Source organism: Quercus lobata, chromosome 1 (assembly GCF_001633185.2).
Source record: "Quercus lobata isolate SW786 chromosome 1, ValleyOak3.0 Primary Assembly, whole genome shotgun sequence".
Classification (NCBI taxonomy): Eukaryota; Viridiplantae; Streptophyta; class Magnoliopsida; order Fagales; family Fagaceae; genus Quercus; species Quercus lobata.
The window spans coordinates 24,046,186-24,064,832 of record NC_044904.1 but is presented as its reverse complement, the minus strand read 5'-3'; positions in this window follow the sequence as shown (position 1 = coordinate 24,064,832).

Below are 18,647 nucleotides of genomic sequence, written 5' to 3'. Positions count from 1 at the left end.
ACAAAGAGATCAAATTTGAAGACAAAAAATTAATTGTCAAAATTGCTATAGAGTGAGTGAGAAGGTAAAAAAAAAAAAAAAACTCTATATGCAGTCATTTCACACATAAGATAACAACCCTCTAGCAATAAACAGTTAACATAAAGTATTTGGGTAATAAATTTAAAACCCTAGTTTTCCATAAAATAACAAAAATAAAGACGTTTACAGCCTCCAATTCCATTATCAAACAATCCAACCAATCCACAAAAGGTTCAAAATAAACCATAAATTAATACCCATATAAATAACAAAGCACACATTAGGGTTATTAGTATTTACATTGCAAATTAATACCCATATAAATAACAAAGCACACATTAGGGTTATTAGTATTTACATTGCTCACCAATTCAAAAGCCACCAAATAGTTATACAAGTTGCTATACAAAAAATCAATCAAAATAACAAATAAAAATAGTATAAAAGCGTTCAAATTCATCTCGAAAACAAAACCTAGATAGGAAAACCCATATCAACTGCGGGAGAGAGAGAGAGAGAGAGAGAGAGAGAGAACGAACGATCAAAAGCCACCGAATAGTTATAACAACTTGTTATACAAAAAAAAAAATCAAAATAACACAAGAGAATAGTACAAAAGCGTTCAAATTCAACCCCAAAACAAAACCCAGATAGGAAAACCCAAATCAACTGCGAGAGAGAGAGAGAGAACGAAGATCTTCCCAATGAGAGAGATAGAACCTGCCGAGTAGAAAGAGAGAATCGGTGTTGTGGCCGGGACAGGAGAGAAGGGAGAGCGGAGAGAATGTGGAGAGAGAGACCTCTGGGATTTTAGGAGAGAGAGAGCCGTTGTGGGTTTTTCCAAATACGTGGAGAGAGAGGGTGAGAGAGCCGTTGGAATGTGCGCATTTAAATACATAAATTTCGGATGTTTTACAAAACTGCCAGAATTTCCTTTTTTTATTTTTATTTTTTATTCCACATCTAAGTTTTACAAAATTCTTTCCATTTATTTATTTATTTTTATTCAAGATAAAATTTTTTCTCTAACTTAATCTAAGTATATACATGTGTGAAACTTCCTCCTAAATACTTGAACCATGATCCTTACCCCTCACACCCCATAAACACTTATATTTGTGGAGTGACCACCGCACCAATGATATACGGTCTTTTTTTTTTTTTTTTTCCTAAAATGTAATAACTTATGTTTATCATAATTCGATATTGTTACATTTTCAATTACAAAATTACCTAGAGGGTGTGATGAGATTTATATACAAAATTATTTCACCAAAAAAATGTCGAATTATAAAGAATGAAAATTATTACATTTTAGGGGAAAATTGGAAGAAATTAGACGAACAAAACTTATATACAATACCTTAAGTATTGTTCCTTAGTTTTCTCTCTTAAAATTCCGTCATGTGGTTACTTAACTTAAAAAACATACTTCTATTCATGAAAAAAAGCTACATGGCATAATTTTAAGAGAGGTGGTTACTTTACTTAAAAAAACATACTTCCATTCATGAAAAAAAGCCACATGGCATAATTTTAAGAGAGAAATCTAAGGAACAGCACCTAAGTATAATATCTAAGTTTTACTCAAATTAGACTTAACCCACTTGTGGTTAGGCCAATTTTGTCACTTAACCCACCTATGGAACCCTCTATTATGCAACCTTAATCCACCTTACCCCATTCCATTTGTAAATCTCATTTACTATATAAGCCAACTTTTAGAATACTTTCTTAAGACACATTTTGAGGAAATTTTTTTTTGAAGAACTTGAGACAACAAATTTGGCCAACACGCTATTGAAATCGCATTATGTGATCAAAATAATGTGAGATCTTGTTTTTGGTACTAATTTTGAGCAAACAGATACAAGTTTTCACCACCATTGTCCTCTCACACTATTAAGTCTATGTTCTAGGGTTTAAAACATTTTTGGAAAAAAATTATATTGATTTTTAGCACAATTGTATGTTGGTGAGTAGGAATTAAAGGTTCACCTTGCACCATGTCTTCCTCATGTGACTTTTACTCAAGTTCTAGTGAGCATTTTTGTTCAAGAGAGTGATGTGCACTAAGGACCTCTTTGATACTATCTGACTTTGTGAGAAGGTTTTTTGGCTGTTGCTTTTACAATTGCTAGTCACATACTTACACGATGCGGGGGAATAAATAATTATTTTGTAATTTCAATATAATGTATTATTTGTTCTCTAAAATTTGTTGAACATATGTTGTTCACCTTAAAAATTAAACAATTATTATTTGGTCAAATTAGGTCTACTTTTGTCACATTTTGTCCAATTAGGTAAACTTCAGTCCACTTTGGTCCTATTTGGTCCACTTGGTCAATTTCGGTTCCCTTTGGTCCATTTTAGTCTAATTGAGCCTTAAATTGATTGTTTTTGTAAGTTGCCTTTTCAAGTTTAGCTAAAGAATTCTTTTTTTTTCCCCCTTAATTTTTGGGTTGAAAAGTATGAAATTTTATTATATTTGGGTTAAACTCTTTAGTTTTGAGTTAAAAAAAAAAAAAAATTAGAGATTGTAAATTAGAAATATGAGCCCTAAAAATGGAGTAAAAATGATAAATATTCAAAAGTTCTATTCCACTTTAGTCCTATTCGATCTATTTTGTCCTCTTCGGTCAATTTTGGTTCTATTTGGTCTATATTGGGTCCAATCGGTCCAAATTGATTCTATTCTATTCACTTCAGTCCTATTTGGTCCATGTTACTCATATTCAGTCCACTTTGGTTTTATTCGGTCCACATTGGTCCTATTCGTTCCATTATGTACACTTCGGTCTACTATGATCCTATTCGGTCCAATTTGGTATTATCCCGTCCTATTTGTTCCTATTCGGTCCATATGTCCATTTTGATCCTAATATCTTAATTCGTTCGGTCCACCTTGTTCCCATTTTGTCATAATCTGTCCACTTAATTTCATTTGGCCATTTTTAAGCACTTACATTTAACGAAAAGATATGTTTGGGTTGAGAGTAGCCGTTCTAAATCCAAATTTATTGTAAAAAACATAGATTACAAACTTATAATATCTAAAATTTTAACCATAATATTTATTATTGCTTTTATACCCTTAAATTCTAAGACTTTAGGGTGTAAAATCGAAAACACCCAAAACTTTAAAAAGTAAAATCTAAACACTCCTAAAATTTGGGAAGCAAAATTCAAATTCTAAAATGTTAGGGTATAAAATTCAAATACCCCCAAACTTTAGAGGTGTAATTTGTAGTTTACCCAAAAAATAATAGATATATTTTCAACAAAAAAGATTATATATATACACAAACGTTGACAAAATTTAGCTAAAAAATTTGTATAATCTTAGGTTACAATTTTGTTTAATATCTTTTTATTGAATTTGAATATTGACAAATTTACCATTGAATTACATTTTATTTTTATATTCTCCATACTTGCAAGATTTCTAGAAAATTAAAGATCAATAACTATGTCATCAATAAAATTTTTAAATTGTAAGTTTTTGTAATTTAAAATTATGTATAAATATAAGCTTATAAATTATATAGTAAATAATATCCGATTAACACAAAATCTAATACGCATATTAAGAATATAAAAAACATACAATTTAACAGAAAAATTTCAAAATATATAATAATATTTATTTTATTAAGTAAAGTTATAGTCTTATTACTACCATAAACATTATGATATATATATATATATATATGTTAAAATTTATTTATTTTATATATATTGTAAGGACACGATTTAGTGACGAACCTAAACAGTATTGGGTTCGTACGTAAAAGGCCCAGACAATATGATTTGTAGAGCGTGGGTATAAAGAACTAGGTTAACTGTGGTATCTACCTCCAAGATTTTCTCTCAAGCCCGTACAAGGTTTTTTTTTTAATTGGTATAATGAACGTTTTTCTTAAGTCACTAGTGCAACTCTCTCTCCCTCCTCTTACTTCCTTCTCTCCAGTTTATGTCTGTTCTTTTCTTTCCTTCTTTCTCCGATCCCCTTCTTCATGTTCTTCTTTTAGTTTATATACTCCCCTTTGCGCTCCATCCTCACCGAACACGTGTAGGTTGTGTCCGGGGGATTTCTTTCTGTCCCATCTGGCACCTCCTGGAACTTCTTATGGGCAGCTATAAGGCTGCTTCCCTACTGTTCAGGTATCACCTCCACATTAATGCGGCCAGAGAGTTGGTTGAGAGGTCATTAATGCGGAGGCAGCTGTAGTTTCAGATATTTGTTTGCCTTATCTCTTTCATCTTTAGTCAGCTACTCTACCCTTTGAGATGACCTAATTCTGAGATCTGATCGCGGCGAGACCACGTCCTGATCGTCCTCGGACGCGTACCGCCAAGGAGCATGATGTCCTCGGACGGGTATACGGCCTCGGATGGGCCACTGGCCCAACAATCCTCAACCAATTTTGAATCCTATGGGCCTATCAATCGAACGATCCCCACAATAGCCCCTCAAAATCCTACTTTTCGACTCCTCAGGAGAAAAGGTGGATTTTGACGTCATAAGCCTGCACTTGTGCGCATTTTGGGGCATGCCCCTGACGCTTCAGCACCCCGATTTTGGCAGCATTAAATTCTGACAACTCCCTTGTCTCCCACGTTCGACGGTGAGATCCAAATCAAACGGTAGGGGGCTTCTCTTGTTTTGTGAGCGGGAATTTCGCCGCTCACAATCTTCACATGACTATAAAGGCGTTCCCAAATTGAACCTGTACCTTACCCTTAATGGTTACGTGGTTCCAAAGCCTATACACTGAATCTGCCCTCTTCCAGTCTTCACTGTTCTCCTGGCGACTACAAATAATCGTACGTTGTCCGAGGTCCTTCCTTTGAACCTGTAAGTCCTCTTGAAGCTTTTACCATTTTTATTCAAAACTAAAAAGTTTTTTTTAAGTCTCTTTAGAAAAAATGGGGAAACAGAGGAATCCCTTTCGGTGTCTCGTTGACTCCGAGAAGGGTATTAGAAACTTCCGCTCTAAATACAATATCCCACCAACGGTAGGGATGAGGTATGCAGCCCAAGGGGAGTGAGTTGACGCCAGGCAAACTAGGGAAGTGGTTATCCCCATGATCACCTTTATTGAAGGCGGGATGACCATCCCCATGGGTAGTATCACTAGGGGTTACCTTAATTTCTTTAGGCTGTCCCCCACCCAATGCGCTCCCAATATGTTTAGGGTTCTGGGGAGTATAGACGCTCTGAATCAGAGAATGGGTCTAAATCTATCCCATCACGACGTGAATTGGGTGTACAGCCTTCACCGCCTAGCTGACCAGGACTATTTTCTCAAGCCGAGATATCCTGAAGTAAGGTTAATTCAGTGCCTCCCTACTTCAAATAAGTACCTAAAAAAAGATTTCCTCATTTTTTCTGGGGAATGGCATGATGGTCTACCTTGCCCGACAGTGGAGGGAACACCAGGTGGGTGCGAAATTATAGACCTATGCTACTTAGCCCATGATCACATTTTAATTACCTTTATTATTTTCGCGTCTTACATTTTTTAACTTTAAAATCAACGGTTTTGCAGATAGACGCTACACGAAACCCAATCTCAGATTGGTCAATAAAGCGAGCCTAGACAGATTATTGAGAGCTGAAATATACGTGAACGAGGCTGATGGTCAGCTACGGGCAACACATTTAATTCTTGGATATACCCCATTTCTTTTGGCTTTCAGGCGCCGAAGTGCGTGATTAGGGCACGCGATCCTCGGCTTCGCCGTATCAGTGTTGCCTACGAAGGGTTCATCGTTCCAGAGGGTATTCCACTTCCCGAATACACACCTCTCACAGAGCCTCTTTTCATGGCCAGCGTCTCAGCGGGGCCTTCTTCACCCCCACCTTCCCTCAAGAAAAAGGGGACCAATAAGAGAAGGAAAAGGGAAAAAAGTAAGGAAACCGTTGTAACAGTATCTGAATTCACGGACGATTTTGAGATTTTCGATCAGCCCTCAAGCCCCGAGGAAAGTTCTGACAAGATGGGGGTACAAAGGAAACCCCAGAAAAGCTTGATGGAGCTGATAGGAGGTCAACAGGGAAAGTCTGCACCTGCCCAAACAATACCATCCCAGGTTTCACCTCTTCCAGCCAGGTCTCCTCCTCCAGTCCCTCGCCACCTTCCTCGATCATCTCCGTAACCAGCACCGCCCAGCACTGCCGAGCAAGAGAAGCGCAGAGAACAGAAGGGTAAAGGGGTGGCAGATGCGAGCAAATCTCGTCCCACTCGAGAGGAGGATGTCCAACGAGCTGCAAAGCAGCAGAAAACTGGGCACCCCGCTACGCGGGGCCAAGAGAAATCCGATTCCCCACATCCCGATTCACAAGCGTGGCTGCCAGTTCCTATGCTCGGTGGGGAGCCCTTGCGGGACGATGCCTCTATAAGGGACTTCAACGGCGGCATTGGGTGCCACGTAGCCTCGGCCATAGAGGAGGCCTTATTGCTTCCAAAGGATATGGCTGAGATAAAGAATGTGAGGAAGAACCAACTCATCCTTGACAATAAACGATACTTGGGCATGGTGAGAAGCTGTCTTTTATACTGTTTCCTTTTGTGACTGTTACTTACTAATGCGCACTTTTCATTAACTATAACGTTAACTCACCCCCCCCCCCCATTTTTTACAGATCATCCAAAACACTTTCAAGCTAGATGAGATGCTCAATACTTGCTCCAACTAGCTAGATGGTGAAAGGAAAAGAAGGGTAATGGCTGTACAAACCTTATCCAAATCTGAACAGGATTTAAGCGACGCAAGGAAAAAACTACAGATCGAAGAAGAAGCTCGCAAGAGTGCTGAATCGACATCAGAAGGCTACCAGAAGCAGGCCGAGGAACAAGCCAAGCTTCTGCGCGAGGAGAATGCCGAGCTGAAGAAGACTCAGGAGCAAGTTCTTATTCTTAAGAAGCATCTAGAAGAAACTCAGAGGCTAAGGGAGAAAGCCGAAAAGCTTAAAGAACAAGCCGAGAAAGCAAAAATCGAGTCTGAGCAGGCAATGAATGAAGCCGAGCAGAGGGGCTACGAAATTGGGATAACTGAAACTGAGAAAGCGTTAAGAGCCGAAGTTCCGGAGGTGTGCCGCATCTTCTGTGCGAGAACCTGGAGCGAGGCTCTTAACCGTGCTGGGGTTGAAGCCTCATCTGAACTACGTAAGTCAGAGAACGTATATTACCTCGAAGCGATACGCTCCTCAGCTCCTCAACCACACCAGGCTGATACTCCAGCCCCAGCTATTAACCCCAGCGAGGAGGTTTTACCTCGCAATTCCCCTCTAGGAGCTTCCCCAAACAAATCCACCACTGCTTCGAAGACAGATGCGGTCTTACAGGGTTTTCAACAAGAATTGGACTCCACAGTTCAATCAACTGGGGGCATTATCAATTAAAAGTAAAAAGATAGAAACTGTTTTGTAATTTTAATTTAGACACTTAATAGAGGACTTTCTCGCTTACTTTCTTATCATTCTGATGGTTCTAAGTTATCTTCACACTTACTTACTTTGTCGTCGTAATTTTGGATGGGTTGATTTCAGATGCCTCTTTCATTGTATGCCAATCTTGCATTCGAAGCTCTCTCTTTCTGACTCCTTAACGAATGTTCATAGGGCATTACTTTCACTAAGTTTATGATTTAGAAAACTCATCACCACTCTATTTGTCATTTAATAATTCAATACACAACTTAGCAGATAAGTTTCTACCAAATTAGTGGTCTAAGGATTTGACATAACATAGTTTCTGTTTAACAACTCAGTATGAATGATAGGATGTTAATTTCCACTAAGTTTGCGATCCGAGGACCTGGCATAACTTAGTTTCTGTTTAACAATTCAGTATGAATGATAGGATGTTAATTTCCACTAAGTTTGCGATCTGAGGACTTGGCATAACTTAGTTTCTGTTTAACAATTCAGTATGAATGATAGGATGTTAATTTCCACTAAATTTGCGATCCGAGGACCTGGCATAACTTAGTTTCTGTTTAACAATTCAGTATGAATGATAGGATGTTAATTTCCACTAAGTTTGCGATCCGAGGACCTGGCATAACTTAGTTTCTGTTTAACAATTCAGTATGATAGGATGTTAATTTCCACTAAGTTTGCGATCCGAGGACCCGGCATAACTCAGTTTCTGTTTAACAATTCAGTATGATAGGATGCTAATTTCCACTAAGTTTGCGATGCGAGGACCCGGCATAATTCAGTTTCTGTTTAACAATTTAGTATGATAGGATGCTAATTTTCACTAAGTTTGCGATCCGAGGACCCGGCATAACTCAGTTTCTGTTTAACAATTCAGTATGATAGGATGCTAATTTTCACTAAGTTTGCGATCCGAGGAATTGCATAACTCAGTTTCTGTTTAACAATTCAATATGATATGACAGGATGCGAGACTTATAGGATGCATATTTGACATAAGTTAAAAGAGAATATTTGAATTAAAACTTCTTTACTAATAATAATACCTTCTGAGATTATTTACATTCCAAGGATGGAGTATAGGTTTTTCGTCTAGGTCCTCTAGATAGTAAGCCCCTATTCCTGCTACAGAAGTAATCCGATATGGTCCCTCCCAATTGGGTCCCAGTTTTCCCCAATCTGGATTCTTAGTGGCTCCCAGGACTTTTCTCAGCACCAGATCGCCTATGGCTAACGGCCTCATCCTCACATTACTATCGTAGCACTGCTTGAGTTTGTGCTGGTAGTAAGCTAGCCGAACCATCGCGCTCTCCCTTCGTTCTTTAATCAGGTCTAAACTTTTTTCCAACATCGCATCATTATTACTCGAAGAGAATGCACTGGTCTTTAACGTTGGGAATCCAGTTTCCAGGGGAATAACGGCCTCGGCCCCATAGGTCATGGAGAAAGGAGTTTCTCCCGTCGAACGCCGGGGTGTTGTCCGATACATCCAAAGCACATGTGGTAGTTCCTCCACCCATCTTCCTTTCGCGTCGTCTAGTCTCTTCTTAAGCCCATGGACAATGACTTTGTTAACAGTTTCAGCCTGCCCATTGCCTTGCGGATAAGCTGGAGTGGAATATCTGTTTCTTATTCCCAGTTCTGAACAGTATTTCCTAAAGGCATTGCTATCGAACTGGAGCCCGTTGTCCGAAACAAGAGCTCGTGGGATTCCAAATCGCGTAACAATGTTCTTCCAGACAAACTTCTTCACATCTACGTCCCAGATGTTCGCCAAGGGCTCAGCTTCAACCCATTTAGTAAAGTAGTCTGTACCGACCAGCAGGTACTTATTGTTTCCTATAACTTTAGGAAAAGGGCCGACAATGTCCAGCCCCCATTGTGCAAAGGGCCAAGGGCTTGAGAGAGGGTTAAGAACTCCTCCGGGTTGGTGGATATTCGGAGCATATCTTTGACACTGATCGCACTTCCTAACGTACTCCTGTGCTTCTTTCTGCATATTCGGCCACCAATAACCTTGCGTTAGTGCTCGGCATGACAGGGACCTTCCTCCTGTGTGGCTTCCACAAATACCCTCATGCAATTCTTCCAGGATTAATTCTGCTGTCTCAGGAGGCACGTAGAGCAAGTATGGCCCAGAGAAGGACCGTCTATATAGCTTTTTATCCTCGGATAACCAGTACCGAGGTGCTGTCCTTCGTATTTTCTCAGCTTCCACCTTATCTTCGGGCAACACGTCACTGTCGATAAATTTTAATACATGGTCAATCCAGCATGGCGTCAAACTAGCTTGACGAACTTGGCAAACCTCCTTTTCTGGTGAAGTGGGAGTACGCAAGTCTTCGACGATAACTATCCGAGGGAAATTTCGTACTGAGGACGTGGCAAGGGTCGCCAAGGAGTCAGCGTGGGTATTTTCACCTCGTGGAATATGTAGTACGTCGAAAGATTCGAACTCTGTTCGCATATGCCTAACCCGGTTCAGATACCCTTGCATCCTTGGGTCTCTGGCCTCCAACTCTCCAGTCACCTGGCCAACGACCAGCCTCGAGTCCGAGAACAGTTTCATCGCCTTTCCACCCATCTTATGGACCATGCTCATTCCCATTATCAGAGCTTCGTACTCTGATTCATTGTTAGTAGCCGAGAACCCTAGTCTTAGCGACTTCTCGATGATGACCTCTTCGGGAGATATCAGAACCAACCCCAATCCAGCTCCCCGTTGGTTTGCGGCCCCATCCACGTATACCTTCCATACTGGCCCTCCTGGCGCGGATATCACGCCAACCGATTTTTCATCCATGTGATCTTGATTCCTACTAACTTCCTCAGGACACTCAGCGAATTCAGCTACCAAATCGGCGAGAACTTGACCCTTTACAGAGGTGCGGGGCATGTATTTGATGTCAAAAGCACCCAGAATCATTCCCCACTTGGCAATTCTGCCGGTATAGTCAGCACTTCTAAGTATGGATTTGAGAGGCAATTGGGTCAAAACAACTACAGTGTGAGCTTGAAAATAATGCGGAAGTTTACGTGTTGCATGGACGATTGCTAGTATGGCCTTCTCTAACGACAGATATCTCACCTCGGCTTCATGGAGGGATTTACTTACATAATATACCGGCCTCTGGACGCCATTGTCTTCTCGCTTCAAGACGAAACTGACTGCGTGTGGAGCTACCGCCAGATAGGCATACAACATCTCATCCACTTCAGGGCTAGACATGATCAGCGGTTTGGACAAATAATTTTTCAACTGCTGGAACGCCTCAACACACTCCTCGGTCCATTCGAATCCCTGCCACTTATGTAACAGACGGAAAAAAGGACGACACCTTTCAGTCGACCTGGAGATGAACCGGTTTAACGCAGCAGTCATCCCCGTCAACCTCTGCACTTCCTTTGGATTTCGGGGCGCTTGCAAATTGTTAATAGCCCTAATCTGATCTGGATTCACCTCAATTCCCCTATGGGTTACCACGTACCCCAAGAATTTCTCGGAACCTACACCAAAGGAGCACTTCGAAGCATTCAGGCGCAACTTATGTTCTCTCAGTATCCCAAAGATGCTAGTGAGGTCCTCCACATGTTCAGTCACTACCTTGCTTTTCACTACCATGTCATCAATATAAACTTCAATACTTCTGCCCAGCTGTGGCTCAAACATTTTCGTTATCATGCGTTGGTAGGTAGATCCAGCATTTTTCAGACCGAAAGGCATCACCTTGTAATGGTAGTTCCCAACCGGGGTCACGAAAGCGGTCTTTTCTTGATCATCGACGGCTAACGGTATTTGGTGATACCCTTGAAAGGCATCCAAGAAGCTCATCCTAGGGTGGCCCACGGTTGCATCCACTAGCTGGTCAATCTTTGGCATAGGAAATGGGTCCTTGGGGTATGCCTTATTAAGATCCGTGAAATCCACGCACACTCGCCACTTCCCCGTCTTCTTCTTCACTACCACCGTATTGGCTAGCCATTGAGGGTAAAAGACTTCTTTGATAGCCCCAGCCTGTTTTAGCTTGGCAACTTCACTTCGGACTGCCTCGGCATGCTCTTTCGATGGTCGCCGAGGAATTTGCCTCCTGGGGGGAACGGCAGGGTTTACATTGAGTCGGTGAAAAATGAAACTTGGGTCTACTCCTGGAGCTTCATACGGGTCCCATGCAAAGACGTCCACATTAGCTCGGAGGAACTCCAGCAAACTCGCTTTCTCTTGCAGAGGCAACTTGGCCCCAACCCGAAAGAATTTCTCTGGATCATTAGCAACAGTCACCTTCTCCAGATCTTCACACTCTACCCCATTGGTTGGTATGTCTAAACCTAATGCTGGGATCTTTAATTGCTATGACTCATTATCGGCTGTAGCCGAGGTTTCTGCCTTAGGCCGATGCCGTATAGCCGCTACTTGGCATTGCCGAGCAGCCGCTTGGTTCCCTACTATCTCCAGCACTTGGTCTCCGGACGGGTACTTCACCTTCTGATGCAGGGTGGATGAAACCGCTTTAAGTGTGTGAAGCCAGGGTCTGCCCAAGATAGCCGTATACGGAGAATAAACATCTACGACAATAAAATCCACCTCCACCACCTCCGTGCCTGACTGCACGGGCAGCCTGATTAGCCCCATAGGAATGACTAACCTTCCCTCAAAACTGACCAGAGGGGAATTATAGGTTGTCAAGTCCTGCTGCTTCAAACCTAGCCCCTTGTACAAATCCGGATACATCACATCCGCTGCGCTTCCCTGATCAACCATCACTCTTCGGACATCGTACCCACTAATCCTCAGCGTTACCACCAAGGCATCCTCATGGGGTTGTATGGTTCCCTCCAAATTTTCGTCTGAAAAACCCAAAACTAAGGGGACACGCTTCTTGGCTCTCTTCCATGCTTGAGAACGATCCTCGGCCGGGGATCGGGACACCGACAACACTCTGGTGGGGCAAGATCCAGTCCTCCCTAGGGCCGCAAAGATGACGTTGATTGTACCCCGAGGGAGCCTTGATGAAGCATCCCCACGCACCTCGGAACCTGCTTGGCTCGCCCTTCCGCTGGAGTGATGCAAGAGCTGCCTTAATTTTCCTTCCCGGACCAACTGCTCCAAATGGTCCCATAAATTCCTGCAGTTGTCTGTCGTGTGTCCATGGTCTTGATGGTAATGGCAATACAAACTCGGGTTGCGTTTTGTAGGCTCTCTTGCCATCCTGTTAGGCCATTTGAAAAATGGCTCGTCCTTTATCTTCTCCAAAACCTGCTGAATAGGCTCCCGAAATACCGCATTAACGACCTGGGCGTTTGCCGAGGCCGACTGGCCAACAAAGTCCCTCCTCGGTCGGTTGTTATTATAACGATCTGACCTGAAATCCCTCCTCTCCTGAGAGATCATCTTGACTTTTCCTTTCCCCTGAAGTTGATCCTCCTCTATCCTTTTGTACTTCTCTATTCTGTCCATCAGTTGGTGCACACTGGTAACAAGTTTACCCGTCAAGGATTTCCTCAAGTCGTGATCAGCTGGGAGACCGGCTTTGAAAGTGGTTATGGCCACAGCGTCATTCTTCCCTCTTATTTCGTTAAACATCTCCCAATACCTATCCGAATAGCTCTTGAGAGTCTCGCCCTCTCGCATAGACAAGGTCAACAAGGACCCCAGCGGCAAAAGAGTCCTGCTGCATGTAATAAAATGAGCACCAAAAGCCTGGGTCAGTGCTTTGAAAGATCCAACAGAGTTGGCCCTTAAGCCATTGAACCACCTCATTGCCGTTGGACCCAAACTCGACGGAAAAATCTTGCACATCAGGGCATCATCCCTGGAATGAATAGCCATCTTCTGGCTGTAATAGTTTACATGTTCCACCGGATCCGAATGGCCATCATACAGAGAGAACGTAGGTTGATTGAACCGCCGAGGATGGGTAGCATCATCTATGCTTCTTGTAAAGGGTGACCTGGAAATTTGACTCAAGGCTTTGTTCATGGCATCGTTTCCCAAGCCCCTACTAGTTGGACTTTTACGCCTACGCCTATGGCGACGCTCCTCTTCATAGGAGAAAGTCTCGCTCTGCGGAGTTCTCGACCTCCGCCTGTAGCTAGTTCCATCCGACTCCCCGGATGATAGTTCGGAGCGAGGTGGGGAACGTTCCCGTCGTGCATGGCGCAACTCTCACTTCAAGTCCGCAATCTCATGTTGCAGATCCCCACCATGCTTCGCGTAGGAAATGTGACTCTTCCCGCGTGTATGGCTCCTCGTGGTATGAGTGGTATGCATACTCCCCTCCCGGACTAACCTCCGTTCGGGACTCCTTCGAGGACCACCATGTTGAGAGCCCCTTGATTCCGCCTAGTGCAAGTTGACATCATCCTGCTGCAGTCCCGCTGCGGGATGAAGTAGCTCCACTCCTTCCATCGGAAACGTTGTATCAGAGGTTGTACAAGCTAACACAAGCTCTCCCCACAGACGGCGCCAATTGTAAGGACACGATTTAGTGACGAACCTAAACAGTATTGGGTTCGTACGTAAAAGGCCCAGACAATATGATTTGTAGAGCGTGGGTATAAAGAATTAGGTTAACTGTGGTATCTACCTCCAAGATTTTCTCTCAAGCCCGTACAAGGTTTTTTTTTTAGTTGGTATAATGAACGTTTTTCTTAAGTCACTAGTGCAACTCTCTCTCCCTCCTCTTACTTCCTTCTCTCCAGTTTATGTCTGTTCTTTTCTTTCCTTCTTTCTCCGATCCCCTTCTTCATGTTCTTCTTTTAGTTTATATACTCCCCTTTGCGCTCCATCCTCACCGAACACGTGTAGGTTGTGTCCGGGGGATTTCTTTCTGTCCCATCTGGCACCTCCTGGAACTTCTTATGGGCAGCTGTAAGGCTGCTTCCCTACTGTTCAGGTATCACCTCCACATTAATGCGGCCAGAGAGTTGGTTGAGAGGTCATTAATGCGGAGGCAGCTGTAGTTTCAGATATTTGTTTGCTTTATCTCTTTCATCTTTAGTCGGCTACTCTACCCTTTGAGATGACCTAATTCTGAGATCTGATCGCGGCGAGACCACGTCCTGATCGTCCTCGGACGCGATCGTCCTCGGACGCGTACCGCCGAGGAGCATGATGTCCTCGGACGGGTATACGGCCTCGGATGGGCCACTGGCCCAACAATCCTCAACCAATTCTGAATCCTGTGGGCCTATCAATCGAACGATCCCCACATATATATATATATATATATATTTCATTGTTATTTTTTTTTTAAAAAACCTCTATAAAAGTTAAATATAATTTTTTTTTTTATTTTTGGTCATGACATGTTTTATCCAAGCCAAATCCTTCTTTACCCATTTACTTAAAAAAAAAAATCTAAAAATCTAAAATCACCCCCTACTACTCCCGTTGGTTTCTTGGCAACCAAATAAATCCTGAAATTCACCATTAAACAAGATTATTGACAAAACCACCACAGGTATTGTTTTGGATTCTGCAACGATGCATTGCGGCTTGACTCACCTTGTTGGTCGAGACTGGGAACGTTAGGATTTGACGGTAGCTTTTTGTAGTCTCACTTTCAGTCTCAGAGTTACAGAGCTTCCTCTTTTTGGGTCTATTTTTACATTTAACATGCATTGATTTTTTTGTTACCGCTACATTTAAAACTAACACGAAAAACTTTGGTGACTGACAGAGATGGCTGTGATCGCCATCAGCAACTTGAATGCTAGTTATTATGGCGACCTGGTCAGGAAGACACAACTATTGACAAGGTCTCATTTTTAAAACTTCAAATTGTATTCTCTGGTTAATAATCAATTGCAGCATATATTGTGTAAAAGCACAGAGGAAAACCCAGAGAAAAACAGAGAGGAAGAGAGAGTTTCTGGCATTGAAAAGAATACTGAGATTGATAAAATGAATTCTTGATTACAATAGTGTTCGTCAACTACAATATATATAGCACTGAGAAAGCATAGGAAATATCTAAGTAAATATTTCCTAGACTAAGACTTACTCTAACAATCCTGTAACTAACCTTCACACGTGCACACGTATAAGCACTAATCCAAGACTAACTTACATAACATAAACGACAAGTGCTTTTAATTTACTCTTCTTAGACGACACTGGTTTTATTGTTGGAATTGTAGTTGCTTCATCTATGTCATGAAGCTCTTCAATTTTACAGCTTGAGCTTTCATCCCCCCTCAAACGAAAGGGGAATTTCCACATGAGTTTGGATGTAAGCCAGTGAAACCGTGGAGAAGGCAGGCCCTTAGTAAAAATGTCAGCAAGCTGGTCATGAGAAGAAATATACTTCACCAAAAGATCATGCTTAAGAACCCTTTCACGCACAAAATGGTAATCAACCTCGATGTGCTTGGTCCGAGCATGAAACACAGGATTTGAAGCAATAGCCAATGCACTCACATTATCACACCACAATAAAGGAGGCCGAGGAAGAAAGACACCCAAATCTCGAAGAAGCATACGAATCCAACAAAGTTCAGCAGCGGAAGAGGCCAAAGCTCTATACTCAGCCTCAGTGGAAGATCTAGAGACAGTAGCTTGTTTCTTGGCAGACCAAGTAATAGGACAGTTCCCAAAAAAGACAACAATTCCAGTAATGGACCGACGATCCACAGGATCCCCTGCCCAATCTGCATCACTATAAGCAGATAAAGAGATAGGGCCAGGGGTAAAAGCAAGACCAAAGTGTAAAGTCCCTTGAATGTACCTCAAAATACGCTTAGCCGCTTGAAGATGATTCTGAGTAGGAAGACTCATAAATTGGCAAGCTTGCTGGACTGCAAAGGACAGGTCAGGTCGTGTGAAAGTGAGGTACTGAAGGGCACCAACAAGACTTCTGTATGGAGTAGGATCAGCAAGAAGAGAACTGTCATGAGGAAGAAGGTGCTGATTTGGGGAGCAAGGAGTCTTGCAAGGTTTGCAATCAGTCATAGCAAACTTTGCCAACAAATCTGAGGCATACTTTGTCTGATGCACAAATAAACCATTGGATGTATAGTCAATTTGAAGGCCAAGAAAGTAATGAAGAGGGCCGAGATCCTTGAGAGCAAATTCAGAACCCAATTGATGAATGAGAGAAGCAGTAAAAGTAGAATCATTGCCGGTAAGAACAATGTCATCAACATACAATAAAAGGAAGACCAAATGACAACCATGCTTGTAAATGAAGAGATTACCATCAGCACTTGAAGCAGAAAACCCAATGTGAAATAAGTGAGAGGTAAACCTCTCGAACCAGGCCCTAGGGGCTTGCTTAAGACCATAGAGAGCCTTATGGAGAAGGCAAACATGCTTAGGAAACTTAGAATCAACATACCCTTGAGGTTGAGCCATATACACTTCCTCCTTTAAAAAACCATGTAGGAAGGCATTACTCACATCAAGTTGCCTTAGTTCCCAATTCTGATTCACAGCCAAAGCCAAAAGCAACCTGACAGTGGTAGGCTTCACAACAGGACTAAAAGTCTCCTCATAGTCCAACCCAAACTGTTGAAGATAGCCCCGAGCAACCAACCTAGCTTTGTACCTAGCAATGGACCCATCACTGTTCCTTTTCAATTTGTACACCCATTTACAAGTAACAATGTTTTTATTAGCTGGCCTAGGAACCAAAGACCAAGTCTTTTGCTGCTGAAGAGAGTTAAATTCAGAATCCATGGCTGCAACCCACTGAGGATGTTTAGCAGCAATGGCAAAAGATGGTGGTTCTGTCACAGTGTAGTCATGGGTAACTTGCAAAGCTTTAGGCTTATATATACCATGTTTAGATCTTGTAACCATAGGATGATTATTATGAGTGACAGGTAAAGAAGAGGCAGAAGGAATAGAAGATGAATCAGGTATAGGTGGGGAGGAATTAGGTAGAGAGGCAGCAAGTATAGATGGTGAGGAATCAGGTGAGGGAACAACAGGTATAGGCAATGATGAAGCTAGAGCAGAGGGTAGTAGAGAAGCAGTAAGGTCCAAAGGAAAAGAAGATGCACAAGAAGAGGGAACATCAGTAGGTTCAGTAAAAGAAGGAGGTGAGGAAGGAAACCAATGAGAGAAATCAGATGTGAAAGGAATATTAGGATTAGTGCAGGCAGAATTATGAGTAAAAGGAAAAAGAGATTCATTGAACAACACAAAACAAGCAATATAAATTCTATTTGAAGAAGGATCAAGGCAGATATAACCCTTGGATAATGGAGGATATCCAAGAAAGATGCACTCTTTGGACTTGGGTTGAAGTTTATTCCTATTATAGGGGGTCAGATATGGATAGCAAGCACAACCAAATGATTTAAGAGCATGAAGAGGAGGTGGTTTGGAATAAAGGGACTGCCAAGGAGACTTGAAGTTCAAAACAGAAGAAGGCAACCTATTGATAAGATACACAACAGTGGAAAAGGCATAAGACCAGTAGTTATAGGGAAGATTTGATTTGTAGAGGAGAGAAAGACCGGTTTCAACTATATGCCTATGTTTTCTCTCAGAAACACCATTTTGCTGTGGAGTATGGGGACAAGAGGTTTGATGAAGAATGCCAGTGGAAGAACAAAATGCTTGAAAAGCAGTGTTGGTATACTCAGTACCATTATCTGTCCTAAGGACCTTAATCTTGGTAGAATATTGAGTTTCAACAAGAGCTTTAAAGTGTTTGAATACAGAAAGAACTTCATGCTTATGTTTCAACAGAAATAACCATGTAAATCTTGTATAATCATCAACAAAAATCACATAGTAGTTGAAACCAAGAATAGATGTGAGAGGGGCAGGACCCCAAACATCACTATGAACAATATCCAAGATAGAATTAGACACAATGGAAGTCTTATTCAAAGATGACTTGTGCATTTTAGCACTTATACAATATGTACAGGAAGAGCAAAGTGTAGTAATCTGAGACAAAGACACATTCTTTATTACATTTTGCAAGGCAGAATATAAAATTCTAGAACTTGGATGTCCAAGTCTATGATGCCAAAGCAAGATTAGATCAGATTTGATAGAAGTAAAAGCAGAAACACTGGACTCAGAGTTGAAAGCAGCAGAGGATGAAAGTGTAGAAGCAATGGGAATGGGATAGACTCCATCCTTACTCAACCCTTTGTAAAGGATCCTCCCCGAAGGCAAATCCTGAATTGAGAACTTCTCAGCATCAAAATAACAAAATGC